The 12,468-nt window shown below is 38.1% G+C and overlaps 1 protein-coding gene across 1 annotated transcript in view; it reads right to left on the bottom strand.

Annotated features, from left to right (window-relative positions):
- GTF2F2 (general transcription factor IIF subunit 2) overlaps window positions 1-12,468 on the bottom strand; it is a 155,997-nt gene that overhangs the window by 112,030 nt on the left and 31,499 nt on the right. The gene's annotated exons all lie outside the window — the stretch shown is intronic.

Genomic DNA, 12,468 nt, shown 5'->3' with positions numbered 1-12,468 from the left:
ACAGATGTTGAGATTTAGAAGTTAGCCAGCATGCACAGAAATGGCAAGGGCAGAAAGACTACGGGCAGGCACTGAGACCATCCATGGTATTTACGCCACAATCCTTAATCTATGGGAGTCTTTCCCTAACTCGGGAAGAAAAGAAAAATCCTTCACCTAAAGGCTGCAGAAAAAGGATTGTGAAAAGGCATTTTCCTTTGCTGAACAGTACAGGCATTCCCCTCAAGACAGTGTTTATGGTACAAAACAAGTTACACAGTAAGAATAAAACTACCAAAAAAAAAAAAAAAAGAAAAGAAAAAGAAGAAGGAAAAAACCTACCAAATCCTCAGTCATTAAGGTTTCTGTAGTTATACAAAAGAAACCAAGGCTACTGGGCATCTGTGTAGCACAGTAGGTTAAGTGACCAACTGTTAGTGGTGGCTCAGGTCATGATCTCAAGGCGGTGGGATGGAACCCCACATTGGGCTCTGTGCTCAGCTTGAGCCTCTCTTCTGTCCCACCCGTTCATGTGTGTGCATGTGTGCCCACTCTCTTGCTCTCTCAAATAAATCAAGAAAGGAAATAAAAGAAAGAAACTGAAGCTGTAAACAAGCCTGCATGGTGTGCTGTTTTTCTGTATGAGTGGAGAAGGCTACAACTTCTAACCATAAAACATTCTCAAGACTGACTCTTTTACCGGGGGTAGGAGGAAAATGTGAACACAGAATGTGTCTGTAGGGGTTTCTGTTCCCTTCTTCTTTTGGAATAGCTAATGATACAGTATAAGCAAGAAACTGTGGACTGATACGTACATAGCGCTCTTAAAAAAATAATCTGCATTTCTTTCCAAACAGAGCAGTCTTTCAGAGCATGCTGGCTCTCTAGTAGTGTTTTACCTCTGCCCAGGCCACAGCTGTCCACTTCTAGCACCTGGTAAGAACATGGATGAATGAGTTTTTACTTCAGAACTTAAAAACAGAATCAATGAAACAAGATGGGATTGGGAGGGAGACAAACCATAAGTGACTCTTAATCTTACAAAACAAACTGAGGGTTGCTGGGGGGAGGGGGTTTGGGAGAAGGGGGGGGTGGGGTTATGAACATTGGGGAGGGTATGTGCTTTGGTGAGTGCTGATTCACAGACCTGTACCCCTGGGGATAAAAATACATGTTTATAAAAAATAAAAAATAAAAAGAAAAAAGAAAAAAAAAATCTACTAAGTATGGGTCATGATCCCAGGGTCCTGGGATGGAGCCCCGCATCGGGCTCTCTGCTCAGCAGACAGCCTGCTTCCTCCTCTCTCTCTCTGCCTGCCTCTCTGCCTGCTTGTGATCTCTGTCAAATAAATAAATAAAATCTTTAAAAAAAAAAAAGAATTGAACCACGTATCAGAAGGAGAGGGGATCAGGGAACATTGGAATTTGAGCATGACAGCTCCCACTGACTAGATCTACGATACTGGAATTACTGTTTTGTTTTGCAAGGTATCCTAACAGCATTCTGGTTATTTATTTTTTTAAAAGGAATCCTTATGGAAACACGTGCTGAAGAATTTTAAGACAGAATGACGTACTGTGCGAGATTTTCTTTAAAACGATGTATGGGGCTCCTGGGTGGCTCAGTCGGTTAAGCATCCAACTGGTGGTTCTGGCGCAGGTGGGAGATCAAGCCCTGCATCGGGCTCTGTGCTGAGCAAGGAGCCTGCTTAAGATTCCCTCTCCCTCCCCCCTCCCCCTTGCTTTCTTTCTCTCCTCTCTGTAAATCTATAAAATAATCAATCAATCATCCTGTGAGATACAAAGGGCAATGGCTGTGGTATAGCTGAAACAAGATTAACTATACTACTTCTCTGCTACTGGAATGCTTAAAAATTTTCCATAGTGAAAAGTTAAAGAACAAATGGGGGTGGGGGAAGGGAAAAGAAAGTTTATTTTTCTTCCCTGGTAAGCTTTCATCATCATCATCATCATAATCATCATTATTATTTTAGAGAAGAGGAAAAAGAGAGGGGAAGGGGGCAGAGGGGGAGTGAGAAAGAGAGAGAGAGAGAAAGAATCTTAAGCAGGCTCCATACCCAGCACATAGGCTGATGCTGGGCTCCATCTCACGACCCTGAGATCATGACCTGAGCTAAAATCAAGAGTCAGATGCTTAACTGACTGAGCCACCCAGGAGACCCTGTCCTGGTAAGCTTTTACCATGAAAAGCCCTACAGATAATTCTGTTCCACTAATTTACTAATATATAGGTGAGAAATCAGCCATATTTCAACTTTATATTGCTTTTTCTCTTTACTAAATATGAATCTTTTAAGCTTGAAGAATTAAATCAAGCCTGAATTAAAGTGGATGAGGTAGGAGACAAGCCATACCTTTCTAAGAGTAAGAATGTTTTTCAAGAGCAATAAAAAGCCATATGTAAATTACCATATTTTTTTGCTCTAAGAGTTTTCTTCAGTCATACTAAGTAAGAAAAATGTGCTTTTGTGACTGTAGCAAACACCCAAAACTGTTTTAAAGAAGTAATGTGACCAACAATAGCTAGTGAAAAAACATGGTGCTTAATAGTAGATATTTTTTAAAAATCCATATAAAGATAAAACCTCAAGGGTAGTCTCCTAAAAGCAAACAAATTTCTTCTGACACAATTAGAGAAGAAAAGCAGCAGGAAGAGAGAGAGAGAGAAGGAAGAGAAGAACAAAAACAATTACTAGGGAGGTAAACAAGTTGCGGTCACTCCTGTTGGCACCTTCAAAAAACCTCATTTAGGGGCGCCTGGGTGGCTCAGTGGGTTAAGCCGCTGCCTTCGGCTCAGGTCATGATCTCAGAGTCCTGGGATCGAGTCCCGCATCGGGTTCTCTGCTCAGCGGAGAGCCTGCTTCCCTCTCTCTCTCTCTGCCTGCCTCTCCATCTACTTGTGATTTCTCTCTGTCAAATAAATAAATAAAATCTTAAAAAAAAAAAAAAAAAAAAAAACCTCATTTATTTTAGGACTTTAATATCACTAATAGTTATATCAAACAGCTTGTCTGCTAAAAATAACAGCTTCTCTTATATGAGACCATGGTTTCTCATCCTTGACACTACTGACATTTTGGGCTACGTGGTTCCTCGCTGTGAGGGGCTGTCCTTGTCCTGTGCACGGTAGGATGTCTAGTGGCATTCTCGATCATTAATCAGATGCCACTAACAGTCAGCTGTGACAATCAAAAATGTCTCCAGAGCTGTCAAAGTTGTGCCCAGTTCAGAACTACTGCACTAATTATATAAAGATACACACCTAGAAAGCAGCAGTTTAAAAATATATTCATAATCTGCAGACAATGAATAGGTTAAGTCCATCAGAGAAAGACAATTATCATATGATCTTGCTGATTTAAGGAATTTGAGAAACAAGATAGGATCATAGCGGAAAGGAGGGAAAAAAATGAAACTAGAAGAAACCAGAGAGGGAAACAAACCGTAAGAGACTTTTTTTTTAAAAAAGGTTTTATTTATTTATTTGTCAGAGAGAGTGAGAGAGCACAAGCGCGCGCACAAGCAGGGGCAGCAGCAGGCAGAGGGAAAAGCAGGCTCCCCGCCGAGCAAGGAGCCCTGCCGAACTCGATCCCAGGACCCTGGGATCATGATCTAAGCCAAAGGCAGACGCTCAACCGACTAAGCCACCCAGGAGTCCCCCATAAGAGACTCTTAATTTCAGGAAACAAACTAAAGGCTGCTGGAGTCGATGGGGTGGGAGAGATAGGGTGGCTGGCGGATGGCTCTGGGAAAGAGTACATGCTATGGTGAGGGCTGTGAATTGTAGAAGACTGATGAATCACAGACTTTTAGCCCTGAAACAAATAATACATTATGTTAATAAAAAAAATAATAATTCAAAAAAAACATGCATGGGGGATGCTGGGTGGCTCAGTAGGTTAAGCACCTGCTTTCGGCTCAGGTCATGATCCCAGGGTCCTGGGATCAAGCCTCATGTCAGGCTCTCTGCTCAGTGGGGAGTCTGCTTCTCCCTCTCTCTCTGCTGGCTACTCCCCCTGCTTGTGTGTGCTCTCTCTCTCTGTCAAACAAGTAAGTAAAACATTTAAAATAAAACGTAATAAAATAAAAAGAAATAAAGTAAAATGAAATAGGGGAACCGGGTAGCTCAGTCATTAAGCGTCTGCCTTCAGCTCAGGTCATGATCCCAGGGTCCTGGGATCCCCACATTGGGCTCCCTGCTCAGTGGGAAGCTTGCTTCTTCTTCTCCCACTCCCCCTGCTTTTATTCCCTCTCTCGCTGTGTCTCTCTCTGTCAAATAAATAAACGAAATATTTTTAAAAAATAAATTAATTAAATTAAATTAAAACAAAACATGTAGACGGGCGGCTGGCTGGCTCAGTCAGTAGAGCTTGCAACTCTTGATCTCGGGGTGGTGAGCTCAAGCCTCACATTGGGTGAGGGGCTTACTTAAAAAAATAAAAATTAAAACAACAACAACAAAGAATATGAATTCCTTTTTAAAGTAATAAATCAATTTTGAAGTCTTAAGCTTCTTTTTCCCATAGGGAATTACTGTATTAGAACTATCACCAGATCAAAAGAATACAGTTTCAAGCAATAAAAGTATAAAGCCAACCAAGCAATGTGTCTTCTCTTCCTATAACAAGGGGCTACATGGCAGAGAAAAAAAAAATCAGCTACACTGCATTTTCTCAATTTTAAATTTTGATAAAAGAATACACTTATGTTCAAAGAACCAGAGACAAAAACCATGTCTGTGTGCAACAATCTTGCATGGGGTTTAAAAAAAAAAAATAATGGCAATAAAGTTATTTGAAACAGCCGAAGAAAATGACTTTCAAAAAATTAAGATAGTTTAAAACAACTAAAATGCTTTTAAATTAACATTATTTCAAGACTTAGTTTTAATACCTCAAGTACTGTAACACTGTAAAATTGATTTTACCATGTTGTAGGTTTTGTAAAGAAGCCAAAGTCTTCCTAAGATCTTAAGTATACATGAACCAAAACAAAGAACCAACTTCATAACCCGGAGGCTACAAAAAATCAAAAAGGAAAAAAGAGAAACACATTCGTACAGCGTATCAGTCTCTCCAGGTATAATATAAGTTGTTCTTCTTCTTTTTTTTTTTTAATTGTATTTATTTAATTGACAAAGAGAGACACAACAAGAGAGGGAATACAAACAGGGGGAGTGGGAGTGGGAGAAGCAGGCTTCCAGCGGAGCAGGGAGCCCAACTCGGGGCTCAATCACAGGACCCTGGGATCATGACCTGAGCCAAGGGTAGATGCTTAACGACTGAGCCACCCAGGCACCCCTCCTAAGTTCTTCTTAACAGCTTTACAAATCAGAAAATGAGCAGTGTTGAGATAAAAACTGAATTTTAGGAACAAGCAAATAAGACATACGATAAAGATAAAAACTTGAGGCTTTTTGACATTCTCCATGAAAATCACGAACAAGGATACAGGGAAGACAGGTCCAAAATAAAGTTATTTAACAGAGGTCACAACCGCAACTTCCAGTAGATTTTAGGCAACAAAATTTTTTTATTAACATATAATGTATTATTTGCCCCAGGGATTCAGGTCTGCGAATCATGAGGCTTACACATTTCACAGCACTCACCATAGCACATACCCTCCCCAATGTACATCAACCAGCACCCTAACCCCAACACCCCCCCCCAGCAACCCTCAGTTTGTTTCATGGGATTAAGAATCTCTTATGGTTTGTCTCCCTTCCGATCCCATCTTGTTTCATTTTTTTCCCTCTCTAGCCCCCACGAACCCCTGTCCTACCTCTCAAATTCCTCATATCAGAGAGATAATATGATAATTTTCTTCCTCTGATGAACTTAGCATAATACCCTCTAGTTCCATCCATGTCATTTCAAATGGCACAATTTCATGGTTTTTGATAGCTGTACAGTATTCCATTATATAAACATACCACATCTTCTTTATCCCTTCATCTGTTGATGGACATCTAGGTTCCTTCCAAAATTTGGCTAGTGTGGACACTGCTGCTATAAACATTGGGGTGCACGTGCCCCTTTGGATCACTAAATTTGTATCTTTAGGGTAAATAACCCTGTAGTGCATTTGCTGGGCCACAGGGTAGCTCTATTTTCAACTTTTTGAGGAGCCTCCACACTGTTTTTCCAGAATGGCTGCACCAGCTTGCATTTCCACCAACAGTATGGGAGGGTTCCTCTTTCTCCACATCCTCACCAATATCTGTCATTTCCTGATTTGCTAATTTTAGTCTTCTGACTGGTGTGAGGTGGTATCTCACTGTGATTCTGATTTGTATTTCCCTAATGCTGAGTGATGTTGAGCAATTTTTCATGTGTCTGCTGGCCATTTGAATGTCTTCTTTGCAGAAATGTCTGTTCATGTCCTCTGCCATTTCTTGATTGGATTATTTGTTCTTTGAGTGTTGAGTTTGATAAGCAATAAAATTAAAGCAGAATTCATGAGTAACAAAACTGGAAACTTAGGTTACTTCAACAAATTCATAGCAATGACTAAAACTGATGAAAAGCCAAATGTGTCAATATTCCTTGCATAAACTATAGATCAATTCTTCTGAAGAATAATACTATAAATATTATCTGACTCATATTCAAAATACGGACAGTGTGATTACTACAATACAGATATAGAAGAGACTACATTACCAAAATAAAAAATGTATGGGTGGCAAGGCTAACACAAAATTTAAATGTCTTCTTTTATCCTTATATTTTCCACTGATGAATTAGGTATTTTGCACATGGGACTGAATTTCTTAGGTTTCTCATTAATAATACTTTTGTTCGCATAATTTATACTAAATTCTAGGGAATTAAAAAATTCATGTAGTAAAGAAACAACAAAACAACAATAAAAAGGCTTGTCAAGATATACTCTACACTAAAAAAAAAAAAAAAAAAAACCTCCATTCAATACAAGCACTGAACTTTCCTAGTTACTACAAATTTAGATGACACTGCTTAAACTATCTCTAAAGAATTTTGTTTTCTTCTAATAAATATCTAAGTCCTGGAGATCTAATACTGTAGAGGGACCACAGACAATAAAACTCTATTGTAAACACTAAACTTGCTAAGAGATTAGATTTCAAATGTTCTCAGCACTAGAGGAAATGTTAATTAAGTGACGTGATAGAGGTTTAGCGAATGCTACAGTGGCAGTCATGCTGCAGTATAAATGTTCACTTCAACATACTGTACACTTACACTTATACATACAATGACAATACATGTCAATTATATCACAATCTTAAAAACTATCCTTTTTTCTATTTTCTCCTTTCTTTTGAAGTGATAATTTCCAAAATACATTATTATGCATCAAAAAAAAGAATTGTTTTCTTTTTTTTTTTTAATTTTATTTATTTATTTCACAGACAGAGATCACAAGTAGGCAGAGAGGCAGGCAGAGAGAGAGGGGGAAGCAGGCTCCTTGCGCAGCAGAGAGCCCAATGCGGGGCTCGATCCCAGGAACCTGGGATCCTGACCTGAGCCAAAGGCAGAGGCTTTAACCCACTGAGCCACCCCGCTGCCCCAAGAATTCTGTTTTCTTGAGTAAAATTGTTAAGATTTTTGTTGTAAGCAACGGCAGACTCTCAAATGAGTCACAATAACATACACACTGAACTCTAGAACAACGGTTACCTCTGGATAGGGAGGTGGGATGGGACGAGGAGAAAAAAAGGAATGTCAGCTGTATCTAGAACATTTTATATCCTTTAAAAAAAATATGGCAAATATAAACAGTTATGAACTATTCTCTACAGTTTATTATAGGCTTGAAATATTTCATTTTAAAAATCAGCCTTAAATAACTTGTGATTCCAAACCGTAATTTCATCCTTCAATTTTTTTCTCCGCACCTTCATCCCCAAATTATTAAATCTACAGTATGTACCAACCGTGCATTTATGCATGCATACCTGAATATGAAAAGAATACAAACATGCCTTTTACTCTCTTTCCAGCCACTGAATAAAGGAACATTTTCTGCTATTAGGTTCAACTTCAGAGAGCAGACCTGGTTCAGGTAGTTGGCAGAAATTTCAAAGCTGAACCAGCCACAAAACTTGCTGGCAGTTCAGGAAAAATACAAAGCACTAAAGTCATACATTTTTGCTTCAGTTTTTGCTCTTCCTGACAAGAATAAAATTGCCAGAAACTGGTAGGATTCCAAATGTTCAGTTCCGTGGCATAGCCATTACTCAAGAGTAAGCAAAAAATCCAGCTTCCTTACTCCTTCCACAGATTCTTTGCACATAATTCACTGGCAGAGTGGAAAGCCTGGGGGCAGACACACAAACTATAGTTATCAGACTCAGGTATCTACTTTCTCAAAAATGAATGGAATAAGGCCAACCTTTCCAAGAAACAACCAAGAGCATTTGATGCCAGTTAATAAAATTCAAACTTTCAAAACGAAAAGTACCAATTTCAAAACATGTATACTCACCCATCATAAGCTTAACAGCTATCTAAAGACTTTCTGATTAAATCAGTGATGTTAATAAATGCAAAATTTTGATATAAGGAAACATGTCAACATGTGGAAGAAGTGCATAGCTCAGTGAACCAACATTCTCCAAATGATGGACATATGATGTTACAAAATCACACGCACGTAAAAATCCATTCACAAAGTACTAGTTAAAACCTATGGATTTCTTTTCTTTCTTTCTTTCTTTTTTTTTTAAGGATTTTATTTATTTGACAGAGAGAGAAGACAGAAAGAGAGCAGGAGCACGGGGAACAGGAGGCAGAAGCAAAACCCCCTCTGTGCAGGGAGTCCGACGTGGAGCTCAATCCCAGAACCCTGGGATCATGACCTGAGCAGGAGGCAGATGCTTAACTGACTGAGCCACCCAGGCACCCCACAACCTATGGATTTCAGTGTAACAGAGTATTAAAAGTTTACTGATCTGAGTTTAAACTCTATACTGCAACAAACCTTTAAGAAACTACCCTTACAGAATTTTGGTATAGTAGCAAAAGAATACGCACAAGTATCTGAAAATTTCATTAATTACTCCTCCCTTTCCTAACTTAGTATTTGTAAGAAATCAGATTTCCTACAGATACTTCAACCAAAATTAACATACCGCTATAGACTGAATGCAGAAGTGGAGAGGAGAATCAACTTGTCTTTTAAGCCAGCTATGAATGTGAAATACATTTCCATCTACTTCTTTTTTGGAAACAGGATTATTTTCATATAAATATTATTTATGTTAACATGTAATATATAGGTGCCCTGAAACCAAAAAGTTCAAGAATAATTGCACTAAAGTGATACAAAATATTTTATAAAAAAAATAACTACAATTATGATATGTAAGGCTAAATAAAATCGGACTCCCATTGCATGGTAACTAGTAACAAGCATATGGTGCTGATCTAAGAAACAACAGAATGTAACTCATGTTTAAAGGCAGTGATAAGAAAAAAAATTCAACAACAGAAGAATCAGCTGTAGTATGAATGCTAACAACCACATACACATATATGTAAAGTTTAATCCACCTCTGCAAATCATACAGCTAAAATCCCATTCTCAACAAATGGGGGAAACATACCAAGTTAATGTTTCCCACTAACAGTCAAAAATTCAACTTTAAATAAAAATACTACCTATACTTATTCTTTATTTGCCTTTACTGCAGAATAATCCACACAAGGCAGATTATAAATTCTACAGTATTTCCAACATGATTGATAATTCAGCATCTGCAAAGAGCATTCCCACAGTTATAACAGTTTTCCTCCAATTTAAACTAATGTGTTCTAAGATAAATATGTGTTGGTATATGTTACCAAATTCAGGCTTGACAGTAAATTAGGCAGGCCACCACCAAATATATTCACACATACTTCCAATTATTTCAGCTGCTTTATTATCCCAGGAAGAGGTATTATAATGTGTACAGTGGTTAACCAAGTGTTACAGGACACACTGCTGAACTACTCTAGTTAGCAAAAAGAAAGTAAAGGAATCAATTGTGCCAAAAAATGTAATGAGAAAGAAAAAAACTGAGAAAGGAATTTAATATTCAATTTTGAACCTCAAATGTCTTAAGAAACTTTGAAGGAAGTTACTAATAAACCGTCTCACTTAAAAACCATTGCAGAATGTACCTTTAGAGTAGTTGTAATTCTTTGGGAAAAATAAACTATTTTAACACCTATGCTTTAATACACCCACCCATTATTGGCCAATCCTAGCCCAGACACAACGGTGATAAGCATAAGACATAGTAACCTACCCATAAGGTTTAATTCAGGAGTAAAATGACTAATACAAACCCTACTGTCAAGTAAGTTAAGTACAGAGCCAACTTAAAAATAAATTAAAATATTAAACTTGAAAGTCCCACCTTCAACTCAGGACTCCTGATTGCACTTTCTGCTTTTTCCCCCCAGATAACTCACCACCTTCTAGACTGCAAAAAGATTTACTCATTACATTTATTATTTGTTGCTGTTTCCTTTTACTAAAATGTAAGCACTAGGAAGGCTCACTGAAGTATTCCAAGTCTAAATAAAAGAGGTCCTGCAGACAGTAGGTACAAATATCAGTTTGCTGAATTAATGAACTGCTGCAGAGGGGTCAAAGATAATGAAAACTTAGAGCAAAACCACCACCATGGTCCATCAGTTTTAGTCCTGCCCATCTCTTCCAATATTTTCTAACTCAGTTATGGTCTCCCCACTTACCCAGATGCTCAAGCCGAAAAAGCCTAGAAACCATTCTGGGCTTCCCACTCATCCAATTCTCCCAGTTAATTCATCACCAAAAGCTGTCAAAATTACCTCTCCTGTCTTTAGAACAGTATTCTCTTTTCCACTTCCACTGCACCAGGTCAAACTTTTTAATCTCTAAACTAGACTATCAAATCCACAACTGAGCTATTTTGCTTTGATGTAACCAGGACTATTTAATAGCTTTTTAGATAGATTACGACGAAGTATGACAGGTAGGAGAAAGCAAAGTGAAGAACAGGCTATTTGGAGGCAAGAAAAATGCATTCTATCTTACCTTCTTGCCTCCTATTAAGGCATGCTTACTTCAAGGTCCAGCTCAAATATTATCTCCACATTTGAAGTCATTCCCAGTTCTTTCATTTACTCTTTTTTCTTCTTTATATACAGCTCCATTAGAGCACTTTCTGTAGTGAGTATACCAGCTGCCCAGCTGAATAGAACTCTGATTTTTTTAATTAAATATTTTTATTTATTTACTTGAGAGAATGTGAGGCAACAAAAGCAGAGGGAGAGGCAGAGAGAGAAGCAGACTCCCCACTCAGCAGGGAGCCTGACAAGCTCCATCCCAGAACCTGGGACCATGACCGGAGTACAAGGCAGATGCCCAACTCACGGAGTCCCCCAGGTATGCCAGTCTAGCCTTATTCTAACACAGGGCCCAGCATTAAAAAAAAATCTGTTACACAGATGAATGAACAATTTTAGTCTAGAATTTGCAATTATAAAGAAAACCTAAGTTTGAACAAAGATGGGGTGCAAATTACAAAGAAATCGAAGTTATTTAATTACCAATAGCAGCTAAAAATACTAAACCAAAGACCCAAGGGGAGAAAAATAAAGACCAAACACATGAAGAATTTCTCCTTAGACAAAGGCAGAAAGATAAGGATATTAGCTAATAAAAATATTTAACAGGGAAATAGATTTAGAATATTTTCATAGAGAAATGTGGACCAAAAAAGGGGCCAACCCAAAACAGTCCTTAAAAATAAAACATGTTCCCTCAGATAGGAATACTCAACTAGAAATAAATTGTGTTCATAAAACACTTATGAAATGAATGCAGATTGTATTAAGGAGATAATGTAAAAGATATCATCAGTCTCCTCAAACTCCATTCCCACAAAGATGCTCTAATATGTAGAACTGAATCATTAGAAAAAATTGGTTCAAGGAGGCCTCTCAAAAACCAGCAAAATGTGTATTACAGAAGGAATAAAGTTATTAAAATTAAACTCCTAACACATGGAACAAGTGAGGTTTTAACTCTTCTTATCAAATTCTACATTTTATAGACCCACAAACTATTAAAAAAAAAAAGTGAAGAGGGGCGCTTGGATGGCTCAGTGGGTTAAAGGCTCTGCCTTCTTCGCTCAGGTCATGATCCCAAGGGTCCTGGGATCAAGCCCTGCATCGGGCTCTCTGCTTAGCAGAGAGCCTGCTTCCTCCTCTCTCTCTCTCTCTCTCTCTCTCTCTGCCTACCTCTCTGCCTACTTGTGATCTCTGTCTGTCAAATAAATAAATAAAATATTTTTTAAAAAAAAAAGTGAAGAGCGAAGAAAAGCAATTTTTTATAAGCTGGTACAGCTCTATGCTTGAGGGAAAACATAAAAATATTTAAAATAATGCCAGCTTTATGCATATTTCATTGTAAAATAAACGGCTTTACTCACTGTAAAATGGTTCAGTT

This window comes from Mustela erminea, chromosome 15 (assembly GCF_009829155.1).
Source record: "Mustela erminea isolate mMusErm1 chromosome 15, mMusErm1.Pri, whole genome shotgun sequence".
Classification (NCBI taxonomy): Eukaryota; Metazoa; Chordata; class Mammalia; order Carnivora; family Mustelidae; genus Mustela; species Mustela erminea.
Note: the sequence above shows the minus strand (reverse complement) of the source record. Positions and strands in the feature narration are given on the sequence as shown.